General features: G+C 29.4%; 1 protein-coding gene across 2 annotated transcripts in view; it reads right to left on the reverse strand.

Moving 5' to 3' along the window:
• LOC111036230 (protein artichoke) overlaps window positions 1-19,256 on the reverse strand; it is a 114,280-nt gene that overhangs the window by 14,086 nt on the left and 80,938 nt on the right. The window lies entirely within an intron of this gene.

The raw sequence follows: 19,256 nt of genomic DNA on the forward strand, positions 1-19,256 counted from the left end.
TTTTTAAGAAAGTTGATGTTGTATGATAGGTTCGCTCGAAAATTACTCATCTCTATGAAAGTCAATAGATCATTACCTTTTTCTTCAATTAGAACACCATAGAGTGAATTCGTGCGACAACTAATATAAGGTAGCGTTGATATAACATTATTTATTGATGTAACAACTTAATAAGCCATTATAATTACTGTTATTAACACCATCACATTATAATTATTATTATTAATTATATAAAAATATTTTTTTTTGTTACTGTTAGTAAACAGCGTGTTGTTTGCTTATGAGTTATGACTGTTCATTTGTTTTTCATGACAAGAAGGCGTGCATAGGCAAGTTTTGTGTTTCTCCTCGCCCAAAGCTTTCAAATCAAAACTGACAGATTAATTAATCCAAACACAGTGACCATCCCCGCATTTCAGCGTATTACACACCGTAACATAACTTTTTATTAATATAGAAAAGAGAAAACCATCAACATTCTACCAACCACATTATATTATTACTTACTGCATACAAAATATTACTAGGAATATAATATTGATTATTATTATATATATTTAGTATGTATTACTATTTAAATATGAAGCAGAAAGTAAAAATTAGTTGGTATCAATGTTTTAGATGGTAGATGAGATTCCAATCGAAATGTTTAATGAATCGGTCTTCTAGTAAAGTGTTTGAGCTATGATGACATTTTCATTTTTAAATTTTTTTCCAATTTTGTACTTGTATTATGATGATAATATAGATTTTAGATTAAGGCTTCGAAAAAAATTTCAGTATAAATGAAAAGAAAAACCGAAAATTATATACTTAAATTTTCTTTATACGTTGTTCATACAGATATTTAAATACATTAAAAATACAAAAAACTACAACCTTTTATGTATAAATTAAATTATACACATAATCCTGGAAACTTCAATCATTTGGTTATTACTAAATATATTATGTTTTATAAATAATTCAACTAAAAAAAATATTTAGACTAATCGTATGCTAATAAAATTATGGTCCTGTGACCTGTTTATACTGTTCTAACTCTATATTATGTTTAGTTGACTTATAATAACAACAACGTATGAATTATAATATTTATATTTATTAGTTATTAATAACATAGTATATTCCTTTTCTTGTAAACATTATTTTACCTAACTTATCACGTTCCTAATAGCAAATTAAATAACTAATAATCTTATAAAATAATATAGAAAATAAAAAAAATCATAATTATTTTTGCTTACCAAAATACATTGGCCAGTGTTTCGTGGGTCAAACATTTAAAATCATAAAATAACAAGAATAGATACCCAATCATTCCAAAAGTTGCTCGTGTTTATTAATTCTTTTTGCAACAACATATCTTTGTGTTCTGCATTTTCACAACTATTCAAATTATAAATAACAAATAATTCAATGATCATGAAAAATGCAAGACACAGGCTTTAGAAATAATTTTGCGCAATGCTATTATAAATATCGCATCGGAAATGATTTATTATTCAAAAATATAAAACCCTACTCATCACATTAAATTGAGGATGCCCCATTAGAATTACGTTTGAGATGTGAAGGTATTGAGGGCCTACAGGATGGTCGTTGTTTGAACTGTTATTATGATAACAATAAAATAATAAAATCTTAGAAACGTACTTAATATAAAAAATAGGTACCTAGCATCAAAATATCTTACTCAAAAACGATACCACAAAACGCCCATACATAAAAAAATTAAATCAAACAATTTTTTATTTTAAAACTGACTAGAGACAGAAATGAGTATTTAAAATTGAAATTCCAACTAATTAAATACAAATTGCAAATTTCAAAATCAAATTCATCATACCTCATAAAATAATATTACTTAAAATAAAAAAAATTATTAACTTATTGTTTAAATAGATAATTTAAATACCATTCAAATAGATACATTTTCCACTTTTTGACAGTTGTAAGTCCTGCGTTTTAGTTGCAAGCATAATATATATAATATAGAATACGTAACAATATTCATTATACGGTCGTCGGGTACAATATAATATGGATTACAATAATCCAACCGAAATGGTAAAACAATTTTTTTTACAAAGGTTTCCGCGTTTTTGTTTCATTGAATTTGTTTGTAAAAATATGTATATAATATACTTATATAATATATACCTCAATACTATATATTTTCTAATTGATAATAAGCAAAAAAAAAATAGAAATAATCGTATTACATGATTTGCGTTTCTGTCTATTGTATTATAATATAATGGTAGGTACTATTGAAAAAATATTTTAATACAAGCACAATTATTACAGTAACTTATGTTTACGTTGTCACGTACAGGTCAAATCCTAAAATAGTCCCGAACCTCCGAAAAAACTGAAAAAACATCTAAAATCCTCGGGTGGTTATACAATTATACAATTTAAATAAATAAATTATTAAAATATTCAAGGGATTAGCCCCAGCCCCCCTAAAATTGGTAGTATTTATACTTTTGTACATGATAAAATATAAAATCTTTTGCAGCACATAGTATATATATTTTCATCTGGTTGGATTATTTATAGGTTTAACGGGAAAGGAAAATAAAACTTTTTTAATTTTGTATACCAGCCTATTAGTGTGCTTGGGTTTTAGAGCATACATCTGTATTTAATCAATTGAAAGTCATAGAAATAATCTTGTATATTAGAGTACTCAATTTTGAAAAAATGCACTTTACAACGCAGCATACGCGATACGCTGATGATGGTAATCACTAATTCGTGTCACCTGCCACGAGCTTCACACGGAACTAAAAAGTTAAATTTTGGCACAGAGTAAGACGTGTAATCCGTGACGAATGCATTACCATGATCATAATAATACAGTACCTATTATACTAAGACAAATACTGTTACTCAAACGTTGACGCTGTGGTCGTCTTCGTTGCCGTATATAACAATATCGCACAGTATACAATTAATTAATATGACGTCAAATAAACACATATTATAAATCATACAGGGAGTCCCGTCATATTTTATAATTTTCACGTGTCGTAGTTGGACGAGAAAACACCGTAGGTCACTCTGTCTAATAATAATAATAATAATATATATAATAATAATTCATGCATCGTGGTGAGTGCTAGACCCGGTGGCGATAGAGTTTCAGTCCCGTGGGAGTGAGACACCGTGGAAGTCGGGGGCACCATCTCCGTTGTGCTTGGAAAATATATAATAATAATTAATATTATATTATAATATGTACACGATAAAACGGTTTAGTCCGAGGCTCGTATGACAACCGCGCCGACCGTATATCCTCGGACCCAACTCCGTGTACCTGTATCATTTCGGTTGATGCCATGTACCGCGAAGTGACACATTTTTAGCAGCGTATCGAATTATTCGACAACCACGCAGCATCATGGCGATATTTTATTATTATTTTCCGTATTACACGATTTACGACTGCGATTCCGATTCGTCAGATGGACATTGGCCGACGGTCGTTGGAGCACGTGACATTCCGGGACGGCGTCACGTCCGAATTAATACCACACCATACGTATCTCCGCGGTCGTTCACGGTAATCTAATTATTAATGTTAACAAAAAAAAAAAAGTCGGGAATCGGAATCGCCGACCCTTTTATTTTTATTTTTAATTACCGAAGCACCCTCATTCAACCATTATACCTACCTACAATCAATATTTAAATTAATTTTTGTCACGATTTTTTTGATCCAATCCGTTGTTGGTTTCTGACTTATGCACTCTAAAAATACAAGCTGCTTGTTCCTACACATATAAAATAGAACGATTCATCAAGCATGACCATATCATTTTTTTCAATATTTCAACCATTTAAAATATGATTTTTTGGAGTTTTTAAATATGCTTCAGGATCCTTTTTAAAATTCTGTTGATTTTTTTGTACTACATATGGAGTGTCCGTTTTTTTTTTTAGATATAAAATTCTATTTTTCAAATGAGTACCCTTCTTTTCTATTGTAAATTAGTTTGCAGATCATTTTCAGAAAATGTTGTCAGATCAAAATCAAAATTCAAAAAGTAGTTTTTGAGTTACCTATTTAACTTTAAGAATACTAATATAGAATAAAAGTTTCATGATATAATGGATTTGGAAAATATGGAGTTAAAGGGATTTGAAAATGTTAATAGTTATTAACATCAGTCTATCAATAATTATAATTTTTATAAGAATTCTAATAGGAATCTACTAGTTTGAGGTAGGTACATCGGCCTTCTTAAAAAATTATCAACTAAATAATTTACAATAAAAGAAAGAAGTTCTCATTTAAAAAACAAGTTGTCGTATTTCTACGGGACACTCTTTGTTCTTCTCCTCTCGAGAAAACCTTAAAAATTTCAAAATATCTTCTGTAACTATATAGAAAAAATCCAAAAATCAGAATTTATTCTTAAAAGACAATTTGGGGGTGAGCAGCTGGGTGAACTATTTTGAATATATATTTATACATTGGAAATACCGTACCACCATTTGTTTTATGTATGGGACAAGCGAGACTTTACAACAACTGATCTACGAAGTGTGTGTCTTCCACGCTCACCAAACATCACAGCAGCACTAAACGGTCTTCTACTTGACTATTATTACGACTTACGAGTTAATATATTACAAGTATGTAAATTATATACGCAAATAAGTGGTGGTGTAGTCTAATGTTTTTGACGAATGGCAGTTATCTGAAGAAAGCTTAAATTAAAATATGAAAACCAATCTCAAAACTATCTTCTTAAAGATATTTCAAATATTTGAGTTTCTTTAATCATTATTATTAGTATAGATATTTACCAATGAATGAAACTGCAGAACAAAATACATAATGATACATAATATAAGCTATACAGATGATAATAATCAAACATAAAATCTAATTATTTTACTTTTTAATTGACCTTTGATAAAATAAAATCATTTTATTTCCGAGATGAGCCTTGTCGGAAAAAAAAACTATTGACTTCATAAATATAATCCAATTCATGATGAATTACAAACAACAAACCGTTCCAATTTTACACGCTACAAAATAATGACTACCCTGTCCTTTAAAGATGATGAATATATTTTTTTCTGCGTGGGAGTTTGGGAATTATTCGACAGGATACGCCACCTCCCGTCATCGCCTATATATGTATAGGTACGCGTCTCGCCTAATCGACTGAAAACCAATAACAATGACTTACACATTGCCCACCAAAGCGTTCACCGCAAGTTGGTTGTACGGTCAAGACGCCTGTTTTACATACTAAATTGCGTCTACGGCACAGAGTATCGTCTGTCGATAAAAATCAATCAACGTCCAAGACTACCTATACATATAGTGTTTACGTATATAATATTATACGAGACTGGTACCTACTTACTCATGGTATACCCTATGGTAAGATATTCGTTGAAATTTCGATGCGATTAATGTCGTTTTTATCAATTCTTGTATTTTTATATTCTGTTATATTATTATATTCGATAATAAATTCAGTTTACGTCGGATAGCGAGCTAGAAACAAATACAAAAATATAAATTACGATTTTGCATAATTCGGGACCTATATGCACACTGCACACATATATGTGAATAAATTCAAAACACCATTACTATTAAATTTATTACTTTTCGTCAAATTATACATAATTAAAGCATATAATATGATTTGGGACTATATTAAGGATATATCGTCGATTCCGGTTTGAGAAAAAAAATATTATAAATAATTCATATTATATTATATTTGAATTAATTTTTTTACAAAAATTGAATGTGTAATAATTTGAAAATCGTTTCCTGTAGATTCATTGGAAAACTTTTTTACTGTTTTGTTAAAATCTTATATCTACATTATACAAAAACTCAAAATGAGTTTCATTTCTTTTTGTAGTAAATATATTTTGTAGCTGTATAAGAATAATAATTCACAAAAATTATTTATATTATTATATTATTAGCATTCAATATTCCTATATAAATATTATGATTTTAAAGATGATATACATATAAACTACGCAGTAAATGCCAAAGTGTAGACATAATATACGTTGAAAGAAATTATCTGTTTGTTGGTTCTATACTAAACCTAAACTCTACACCGGACTGTTTTTTTTTCTACTTTTTTATAATATTATATATTTTGATGTAATATGTAATAAGCGACTAATATTCGTATTTTTTTTTTTTGTATTTCATTGACGATGCATTTATTTTAAAAGATTGAAAACATTTTAAGAGTTTATAGGATTGTAGACATTTCTTATTGAAATAAATTTATTGATATTGTTGAACTGAAATTATTATTTGTCAAAATACGAAATTTTTTGAAAAACATTACTCGTCATTATGCAATATACTGACAGTTTCGGAATCTGTACATGCAGCATTTTAGTTGACTGCGTGTAGGGTTAAATAAAATATCGACCAACTGTCGCGTTTTCATGAGGCTTTTGTGTATTAACTGTGAAATAATAATAGTATACATACTGCTTAAGCAAGTCAAAGGAACATTCTACAAGTGGCCAGGGAACTTCTCACCCTAAAACTTTCTACATTCAAACATTTGACTCATAAATACCTGATGTGCATGGGAGCACAGGAGCATGCACACACAGTATATCGAACAATAGTAAGAATATTCAGACTTTAATATGAAACAATAAAGTAGCTGTAGTAAAAACAACAAACAAATTTCATTTAACAACAAATAACTTTAATTAATACAGCGAAATACGATACGAATTAAATGTAGTAAAAACCTCTATTTAATGATGATTTCCAACATTTCTATACGGAAAGATTAAAAGTAAAATACCCGAGGGTCGAGGGGGATGTTAGTAACACATCTTAAATCCAGAAAACAGTCATAAAAGTGGGTCAGAGAGCCAATCGACCGGAGATCCTGTATAAGGACTGCGCAAACCGTTTGTATATATAGTTTACAAAACAGTGAGAAAATTATGTGACGTTTCTTTGTACGGCTTGCGCCGTAGTTATGTCTGTTCACGAGTTTTATGCGCATAACTTTGCTAAGAACGCTGATAGTTTAAAAAAATCTCCCTGGGCTACACGCAAAAGTTGTGAACAGGAAATGCTAAGTGCTTTCACAGGTCCGGGCGACATGTTTTAAAGAGCGTATTTAGCGTATTCGTCGACTGGGGCGTGTACACTCGCGGTCGACCACACACATTCACCGAGAAAATCGATTAAACAACCAAAGTCGTGATACCTGGTATAGCTGGTCTTCTGCACGTTCGTAACTTTTTTAAAAATAATTTACGGTTACTTGGATAGTTATTTTATTGTAGCGTTGGATCCAGTGGTGTACCTATCCACAATAATAGGTGGATATATTTTAAGACAATATTTGTGAACGAAAAAAAGAATTCGTTTAGCCGGAAGAGGTCTCTGCAGACCGACTATATTACAATTATTTCGAGCTGATGTCAAAGTTCGAATATCGTCCGAGCGCATGCTTGACTTTAGAATCATGACTGCTGGAATGAATATTATATAAAACGAATCGCATTGCTCCATAGAAGTGCACTTTGTCAACTTATTCCATTGATTGATTTTTTATCTCACGTATGGCTATACAAACATTATAAGCCTAATATTAACAGTCATTAAACCATAAAATATCCGCGGTCGAACATTCGGCTGCTTAATACACATTCAAATAATAATCATGGACCTTAACTGAGTGGATCTGAATGATGTTTTTTTTAAATATTTGACGAAACCGCGCCGACTTGCCACCGCGGTCAAAGTGATCCCATTTAAAAAAATACACACAATACATACGAGGGTGGATTAATTTTTTTTCCGATCTCCACGGTCGTTTATGGAATTCAAATGCACAACAAATGCAACACGTACGCTTTAGAGCGAACGCGCCATCCCACCGTTGCTATGAGAACCAAATTTAGTCGGAAAACCCGTATACGCTTATTACAATATATACAAATTCCCGGCTCGTGTGGTACATTCGGACCGTGTATTATATACTACACCCGGGGGGTCAATGGAAATAAATGAACACCACATTATTATAATATTTTTTTTTTTTTTTGCCAAAAATGCGTTTGACAGTTCATTCTACGACTGCTTTTGCGTATGTTGTTTATATATTTTATAATAGTAAAATACAAACTCTATGTACTCGGTCAGTTTACGTTTTCCACGAAGCGGAGAATTATTTTTTTTGTTTATTTATTACCTTTTTTGTTTTTTTATAGTTTTTTTATATATGTATATATATATATATATATATATATATATATAGGTTAGGTGTTTTATATTTCCTATTTAGGATTCCGGGATCGCAGATATTTGCGTACAATATGTAGTATGTACAAAGAATTAACATCGGGCGGCATTGGGTATAGCGTCCGTTTCTTTTTCCTCGTTTCAGCTCAACATACAGAGCTGTTATAGTCTTATATACGTCATCTCAAAAACATCGAGGGTCACACGTACGCACGAGTAAATCGTATAAATGCTATTCATGTCCGGAGCTAATAAATTATGTCTACGAAACGTGAAATTCCGATGATCTTGTGCGCCTTACCCTTTTCGTTAAAATTGCCAATAGTAGATCGTGATTTGGGACTATTGTACATTTCAACATCTATTTTATCCGATAATAATGTATAAATAGTATTGGATTATCAACATGAACATTATTTGTTACATAATCTAGTTATACAATCTTTTAAATTAAAAATGTTAGTTATGTATTATTATTAGATATTGATTGATAAATTTGTTTGAGTGCATGAAATAATATTATACCTACAGTTTAAATCTATACTATACAGACAATAGACATATTGTGACATTCACAGAAACAATTGTCCAACACTCGACTGAAATGAGATAGTGTTCACCGAGCGATCGAATCGTATTTCTGGAGAAGGATAGCGGTTTGACCTCACATGCTTTATTGCTTTAATGTTTTGGAAGTTAAATGGGTATCAATATATTAAACAAATCAAGCGTTTCCCGTTTATAGTACCTATATGGCTTTATTTCGTTGATCGTTATAATAATTACAATGCAATAATTATTACATTATAGTTTTTATGGCTTTATTGTTTGAACTATAGGTAACTGATTTGTAAAATATCTGATTTTAAGCAATTAATTGTCATATTTATCAAGATTCGGTAGAAACAACAAACTGCAAATTTAACATACATAATTTTCTTCGACAAGATAAACAAAAATTGTATTAAAGACATACATTTCCAGAGGTGACAAATTTCGTTCTAAATAATAAGATTTTTTTGTTAAATACAATTTTGATATTTATAATTGTACGTGGACATAAGGTTTAGTATACTATATAATATTATAATTTATATATTTTATAAAAATCATATTTTTAATTTTAAATAAAAAACAAATTTTATTTATTAAAAAAACATTGTTTGTGGATTTACTAAGTAACTATTTAATCTGAACTTACAACGTCAATACATATTATCCCCAGTACTTATGTAAATATCAAAGAGGTAAAGAAAATCCGCACAATTACCTTTTTTACTTGAGCTCATTACTTTAATGCATTTTAAAAATCACATATCATTATTAAACGTAATTTAGTTAGGTCATAATGCAGTTGTATACAAATAATTTTATTCTATAAAATACAGCTGCTGCCAAATGTATGACTTTCGTCATTGCAAGTAAGTACTCAGCATTATTATTATGGACAATATTTCAATGCTTCAAGGCTTGAAATTCTTCAACATATGATTGAAACGGATAATGGAAAATAGTCAACTATACATATAAGTATATTTAACTCATAAATAAATAAAAGAGATCCATAAACTGGAAAACTGAGTATTAAAAAAATCGTTTAATGGTTTTTGATTATACGAACATATTATGTTGATTATTTGAAATAAGTAATCACTGAATGGTATTGAAATTAAGTGTGAATAGTTGATACTTACCTATATCGATATATATTTATAGCAGACAACGCGTATGCTATTATACTAGGCATTTTTTTTTTATAGGCTTTATTTTTTACGGAGTAAATCGCGTGGACGACAACGTCGTATTTTTTGCACACAAAACGTCTGCAGAAAACCTATAATTTACAATGTACACCGTAAAACCGTCCGGTGCGTTTTGATATTTGATTATAGATACATACGTATAATAGTACTTATCAAAAGCTATTCGTCGTAAATTATCTGTACCCCAATATTTCGCGATTAAAATATCAAAACCAGTAGGTAGTACCTTTATAATATGTATATACACAACATAATACGATTCCGTTAGCTGGGTGAGTAGAGAGTCGGTTGGTGGGTGGTGTTCTGTGGAGGTGTATTGAGACCAGGAGGGGAAGGGGGGGGGGCGTTTCGAGTTTTACGACGTTCGAATGGTTTTACGTCGGTGTCAATGTAAAACGGGCTTTGCGGAAAATCATCATTATTATTATTATTATTATGATTGTAATAAGACTATAAACCTCGTTTATTTGACTAAAATGCATGATATATACGACGATGTTACTAAAATACATTTATGTTGTAAAATGGAAATACCCACAGTCAACACAATAATATAATATTATATAAATTATAATTATTATTTATTACAAAAAAACGTACAGACCATAAAATAATATTGTAGTATCACACATAGTTCACGAAGTTAATAATTATTCTACTAAAGTTGTCCATAAAATGACATATAATAATAAAATATTTCGTTAGTAATTTAATTTGTTAGTTATTAACTGTCGTTATAATATAAAACGACTTTCGAGTAGGAAATGCGTTTAATTCATCTCCAGACGGGTGTACCACTTAAAATTTATTATTATTGTTTTTTTTCTTCCAAAGAATGCCATGCCGATTCTGTCGTCTGAACTTAATAGAAAAAAAATCAATAAAATTCTCACACACAAATATATATTACTATATTAAAATCATAAAACCCGAAAATTCACAAAATATTTACTCTTATTCAAACAAATACGTATCTCGGCAACGATGTTGCTACCAATCACCATATCAGTGTGAGACACAGAATGAGCGGTATGCACGAGTGCATTTTCCTTTTATAGACTTCCAGCACGATGCTCGTAAGTCGTGAGTCATGTCAACATCTATTATTTTCATTATTAATTTTATTATTTTTAGTAGGTAGTGCATACTTGAATAAAAGTAAATTATTTGAGGACTTTTCGGTTTTATTATTTTAATGTAAGAATGCTCTCAAAGAGCTACTCAATTTAATCATAAATATAATATACACATAAATAAATAGTATAATATTTTATGTACTCGTATGTATTTAATTTTTCTTTACTTAATAATTTGATGTTTTTTTATTTCTACATGTTTAATTAAATTTTTTGTTACCGATACACGTATTTGTAACACGGATTAGTGTTATGATTTTTCATGAAATTTAATATCGTATTCGTATTATTTTTTGTTTTTGTTTGGATGATGATCGCAGATTATCTAAATATCTCACACACGTGTAGGTTTGAGTGTTCCCCTCTTAATATAATATGTAATAATATAAATCAATCTAGCATTCAGTATCATATAGAAGTATAGAAGCTATACCATTACACAAGCTATCTAATCTCACGAAAATGTTGATATCGCTGTCACAATTATTGTGTAAACATTTTATGTATACGATGAAATGTTGTTCAACGAAAACAGCGAATGAACATCATTTGTAAATATGATGATAAATTATTGCAATATAATATTGTAGGTCACAAAATTTAAAAATGAAAATATTCATAAACAAAAAACACGATATAAATATGAAAAATACATCAAGGAAATAAATCACGAGCATGTGCAAAATGTGCAAAGTTAAAGTAAAAATCACATAATCACAAAATCAAAAAGGTATGTATTTTTACTAGTTGAGTATAATTTTCCAAAAATAAAAACGAATAAATACCTTTTAAAAATGTATCATATCCATTTTAAATTTCAAACGCGTTGGACAAGTATTCTTTATATTATGTGAGCTAGTTGGGAAAATAAGAATGACAGTGAACAAAAATAAAAAAGGTAGAGTTAAAGTTTGAATAAAAAGTTTTTCTTTGTATACAATTACAATAATACGCTTAATGCGAATAAATATGAAAAAGATACTTTAAAGAGTATATTTTTTTATAAATAAGTCGTACAACCTAAACATTTAACCAAAAAACCAATATTTTTTCTTTCCTTGCGACACCAATAATAGATTTTATGATAGGTACTCTTAATATAAACCCATTATAATAGTTATTGATTTCTGGTTTTATGTTTTGATTTTACGATACAGTATTTTTTATATAGATTGTAATTTATTATTTGTGGTGAATTTAATAATCACAAATGTGTATTTTTCCTTGTATTCGTCGTAACAAAGAACTTATACGATTCTAATAAATAATCATATTATCTGGAAAATAGTGAGTAATATATGAATAAGACATATATACATACATTGTATAAAATATTGTACACCATTGTATTCATATTATAAAAATAATGATTAAATAAAACACGTTTGTCAAACAATCCCTTTGTCGGATCATTTCTTGTCGATTTAGGATTTTAACACGTTAACAATGATAAATAACAAACACGGTGGTAATATTATAATGAACGCTTACAGCAGTTTTGCAGATACATTTTGCCATATTATCATAATATAATATTGTGCTAAAACTACTCGGTACTTTGTGCAAATTTGTTTTCGTATTTCTTTGATTTCTACACGACTATATTGCTATAGTTTCACTTCGTTTTTTACTGTGCACAGAAAACTCCATTGGTCGAGACAGTGCATACACGTAGAACATGAATAACAATAACCGTATGATAAAACATACGTTGCCATCAGTACTCGTGTATGAGACGCTAATGGGGTTGAATGGGAGTAAAAAAAAGGAAGAAGGACATTTATATACATACGACTACTTTTTATCGACACGCCATTGTACTATGCATTGTTCTCGGCCTTTTTATTTTATTTTTTTTTTTTGTACTCCTGGTGCAATTATTATTGCTGCACCGATTACAGTTTTTCGGAGCAGAAGCTACAGGCAGGTTTTCGTCACACCGTTTTCGAACGAAACGCGAAAAACGAAATAATACATGACAGTCGTCGCAGTCGGCGGATAACGGACGACAGAAGCCCCGCGGGCCGTAATATTTTTTTTACAAATTGCTCGGTCGAAAAACACTAACGGTGTACCTACGACAATGGAACACTTCATTATAATAATATGCCGTTGAACACGAATGTGACAGAAGTGGAGCGAAATAAAGGAAGATAAAAACTCGCACAGCATTTATAAACTTTTCAGGATTATAGAATAACTTCAATCTGTGCACAACGTATATAATCAAAAATATTTAGGAACTTACGCTTTATTGTTTTTATATTTATAACAATTATTGAAGTATGCCAAAAAGGAATTAAATATAACTGCAGCTCGTAGTCGAAAAGCGTGTACAAAATTGGCATGTGTTATTAGAGAATAATAATAATTTTGAGAAAACGTTTCACGTAACGACTCATTGGATCAGAGTGTAAGATATTATACAGCGTTTGAGGTTATTCAGATTAAATTATCATATTTACATTATACCGTTAATAATTTTCTCAGTTTATTGTGTTTTTCTACACAATTCTTATGAGCAGTCCTTATCATAATCATATTAATTGTAAGGTATACATTTTACATCTCAACATTAAATTGGTTATTCTCATTTTTATCATCTCATACGGAATATTTGCTATAGTTAATAATATTTTTAGTTTGAGTGTAAAGCGTGTAGTTGAGAGTAAATATCTTTATTTTACATTCATTGATTTTAAACGTCGCCAGACAATATCACATAATATTCACAATACAATAAGCACATTATTTTAACGTGTTCCACAGCAGTCGCCACTCTCAAGTACAAACTACTGCAGCGTGGTACTGACGGCTCTCGTTCCTATCAATCGCCACTTCAAGACAAAACAGCGTGACTATCGGTCGACTGAAGTTTACTTATACAATATACACCAACATTTTAAGACAAATCGCATAATAAGATGGCTCAACATTAAAAATCTCTATAAAACCTTTTAATAAAGAATCACTCAAAAATAGAATAGAAGCAATATTTAATAGAAAGAAAACGCGTGTATATAAAAAAAAGGTCACTTAAATTATTGAAGGTACCCAATACATAATATATAATATTGCATTTTTGTACATAGAGCATTGACATTATCTGAACGGGGTGGAAATTATTTTAGAGGTACATGATGAGTGACAACATATGACAGTTACCCAGTCGAAAACATAATAGTGTAATATATACACACACGCACTACTCGTCAAACTATAATAAACTGTTATGACAGCATCTGTTTTACGGACGAACGGTAGTGGAGGCTAATTTAAATGCGACGATTATTATTATTATTATTATTATTATTATTATTATTACTACTACTACAACTATAAATACTTCTATTATTAGTTTATTACGTTCGGTTCATGCGATAATAATTAACGGGAGCGCATGTCTCTGAATCCGTCAGGTCGGAAAGACAGATTGGGCGTAAATTACCAACAAACGATATTCACTCCGGATATCCTTCAAAATAATGTATATTATATTATTATACTGTATTATCTATATTGCAATTCTAGTTATTATCTCTTATGGAATATTGTTTCAATATAGAATAATTTGCTCAAACAATAATAATTACCAATTATAATATTTTAACAGTGACTATAATAATATCAAACTCAATCATTGTGTAAGATAAATATAATTACTATAGCTAAGATTTTCAAAACTTCACAGTATCATGGTTCTACGCTCACGAAACGTCTGTGCACATATTTTGCTGAGTGATCGCACCCCTGGATACTGTAGTAAACAGGGCGGGTAACAGGTTGTACGAGTAAATAAAAAAATATCGACACCAGTTGGTACAACGTTGTTTTAAATTAAACATTTAAGAAAAAAGGCCTTGTACGCCAAAGTAGATGAGATACAGAGTTAAAATAAATTTAAGAGCAAGTTTACTTTCTAAAATTGTTCCATAAAAGTCCCGATAATTGCAGCCCACCATACTTCTCAGTTATGAAACAATAATAATTAGGTTACTTCGAAATCGATCTTAGAGCTCTCGTTAAACATTCTATAATTTTGCCGTAACAAGTAAAGCGTAAAAAAAATCACAAATCTAAGTCTCAGTGTGTTGTTAATAATAAACGTATTACTGGTGTTGTTGTTAAACGATGGGACGAGTTTCTTGTATTTTTGGCAACCCTCCCGGACCTTTTTTCTTTCGCGAATAATATCATTTCACGATATAATATGTACAACCGGCAGAGAGAAACAATATCGTAAAAACTCAATAATATTATTTTTATATAGTTTTCCATTTCACAATAATATATAACAATATACAGTATAAATATTGTATCTAAAGTCGTTAACTGTATATACAACTTGTAGACATATTATATATGTATAATAATAATACATATTATTATTAAATCGAATATTTAATCTGTCGAGTACGGAAAAAATATATATGAAATACCATAACATAAAAATTCCATGGATTTAAAAATTCTTTGTTATTTTTAGAAATATAAGGTTATTGTTGATACAACATCCTATACCTATACTATTAATATAATTGTAAGCTTAGATAAAATAAAAAAACAAAAATAAAATGCATTATTTACCTATTTTTTTAAAAATCTTTTTGCAAAGTTTTAAAGCATCGTCGGGTAGTTTTATGCTAGTACTATTATTTATTATTCTATTTTAAAACTGTATGCACATGTCAAACAATGACTGTAGTCTGTAACGCGTGTAACAAATTCCAGTTGAACATAATAATATAATATAATTTCGTAATTTATTCATTATTTCCAATCACACAGACTAATATTTCGCTAATATATTATATATACATGTATCATACGTACCCACAAACTACATATCATATTAAAAAAAAATATATTGTGTGATATATAAACAAGCCCACGTCAGTATATGACATTTTATTGTTCTTTGCAGATATTTATTTTATAGTTGTTTTTCGTGTCCGAAATACATTTCTCAGATCAATCATTAATTATATCCTGTCCAACCTGCAATCACCGTGCACTTTGACACCCCCACGTCACAGTCACCACCGTGACCCATCGTTGATAACCTCCGACGTGACTGATTACTTGACAATGTACACTACCACCCCTTTACACGAAGTTATCCACATCGTAACGCGAGTGGTAGCTACATAACGAAATGTATAGGTACCGAATGGAGGTGGACAAATAAACAACAATAAACGTCATTCGGCGGACGTATATTGTACTATATTATTATTATATTATATTTATATTGTTTTTATTTTCAAGGCATAATATTGACATTGTTGTCGAGACAACTGTCGTCTGTACGATTTATTCAAACTGTATGATATTGATTCTGCAGTTTAATATTGTAAGGAAGAGAATCATATTTTATAGCTTATACATTTTTATGTTTTATATTATATAAGGGGCATTTTTATTATTAAAACAATATATAGTGGTGACCTCACGTGTAACTTCGGGGGTGCGCAACGGCTGCTACGACGACTCATCATACATATATATATACATTTAGTTACTTCGCGGTAACGTTTGCGGTATTATTTGCTCTTCGCGATGGGTTTGGTTTGGTGTTTCGACTTTCACGACGACGCCCCACCGCTTAGATCTTAATTGGCGTAAAAAAAAAGTTTTCGGTACTTTGGAAGTAATTATGGGTGGTGGTGACCTTTGTACGAAAATATTTCGACCACAATTAGGGTCTGTAAAGTTTCTGGCCACCACCAACACCACCACAGTCCCTATTTCTTTTGAACCGACTCATTATCATGTTATGTTTAACAGTGTTGCCTTCTAGAAATTCCACACACACTATGCAGTGAATAACAGCTTCGAGTAAAATAAAAAAAGATACACCTAGGCAGTACCTATAAGAAAAAAAAATGAACTTCCGGGAGTTAAATTCTTGAAGTAGAAATAGGTTCCGAATAGATGATGATCATATTATATTAAAGTACATATTTTACAGATTATTGCAGTTTAATATTTTATAGTACCTAACTAAAATAAAAGCTCAACTTGAGAAAAATCAATTGTTGTATTACTACTCCTGTAACTTGTAAGTACTACTTTTAATGCATATATTATAATTTAGATGAATCGGTTTCAGATATTGAACATAAAATTCCACGAAACTTCTTCAATTTATGAATACGGCAGTCTCGAGCAAATATTTTACATTTTATACTTCTTTAGTATATAATAATATACCTGTATTATATAATATATTCAATTCACGAAATAGGAATCGAAGATATGGTAATAATACATTAATATGTATATTTTAAAGATTATAGTTTAAGATTTAATAGTATCGAAAAAAAGCTCAACTTGATAAAAACCAAATGTTGTATTACTTATCACTGTGGCACGTTTAACATACATTATAACATTATGTTAAGATGAATTGGCTTGGAAATCTGAGTACCATATCTCTAGAAATGCTCACCGATTTATAAATACAACAGTTCTCACCAAATATTTACTCTTTATACTTAAAAACTATAAATTACTCAATATATAATTATATTATTATAAATCATTATAAGCTATAATATCGAAACTTGTACGACGCAAAGTACAATTGCATATACACTTTAACGATATTTTAATTTAATTTCTCGATTGACATTGCATGTTATTTTTATTTTCATATAGCTAATAATAGTTTAAATTGTCTCCAGAAGCATAATTTTAATATGTTATGTATATCATTAAATTAAATTGAAATGATAATTTTTTTAAATCAATGCTTTAAAATTAAAATTTTATTTTATTTCATTATAAGATGCCTAAACATATCTATATTTACTAGGTGTATAAGTTTTCTGTTATAACAAATTATTCAGAGTTAAATTGATTTTTCTAAAAAATAATTAAATAACTTCCATTTTTATAATTTGTATATTTTTATAAAATACATGGAATATTATTATTTACTTTATTCGCACGTAAATAATATTTAATAATATAATATAATAACTACTATAAGAAAAAATGACTAATTCAGCAGTGGAATTATTCAAAATATTTCTAACAATATAATATTATTATTGCATTATAATATGTATTATACTTCATGTATAAACGTAAAGTAGGTATACGGTATTACGATGTAATGAGTACATAAATATTAAATAATACATTTTTGATTTAGTATTTAAAAAAAAACGAATTTAATTAACATTATAATTAAATTTTCTCGTTTGGAAAACAGTTACGGCGCTATTTTAAGTTTTGCTGTGAAAACGTTTCGCAAAAATAATAGTATTATTAAGAGTTAATGGTGGCAGTTAATATATTGCTCTTTAGTAGAATGGGTACGCAATCCAAAAATTATGAGCAGGAAAATAACAATTGTGGAAGCTTTTTGTTTTTAGACAGAGATCGCTTTTCATTTATTATTATTATTTTTTTTTTTGCCAGAATGAGCGTTTTTACTATTATTATTTTTTGTGAATTATACATTCCCTGAACAGCTTTCGCTCAAAAATTATTTTCCTGGTGTTAGTAGGTAGTATTATTATACTTGTATACCATTGGTTTGTGATTGGTTGGTCACAGTGGTATTGTGCTATGCGAAATCATTTATTCTCGTTTTCGAATAAATTATGGTTCACAATGTTTATGACATAAAAAAAAAATAGAATTCAAGAAAAGTTTTCAAAAGTTGCTTAATAGAGATGTCTTACCTTAAAGTAGAATAAACTAATGGAATTCTGGGCACAGCTAAGAGCGCGTACTGTTCACCCCAGTGCAAATCGGTCAGAGTTGTTTCAAAATTATAATTTTTTTTTCGTTAATACGATCGGGGTAACTAATAAGTTATGCTAAAAGTAAGTTGGTTTACTATTTTGTTTTTAATTGTTTGATTCACAAACTACGAACGTTGCCACAAAACTCTTATAAATTTATGTTTATCGTATAGATTAAAATAGTCGAATTTTAAACTTTTGAAAATACAAACTCTGTTCAGTTGATGTATGTTTGTATTTCATTCAAGTTGTAAACGGGCCAGGCCCAATAACATAGTTAATTTACATACATACAAAATATACCCAGATCAATTTG

The sequence above is a fragment of the Myzus persicae genome, unplaced genomic scaffold, assembly GCF_001856785.1.
Source record: "Myzus persicae strain clone G006 unplaced genomic scaffold, MPER_G0061.0, whole genome shotgun sequence".
Classification (NCBI taxonomy): Eukaryota; Metazoa; Arthropoda; class Insecta; order Hemiptera; family Aphididae; genus Myzus; species Myzus persicae.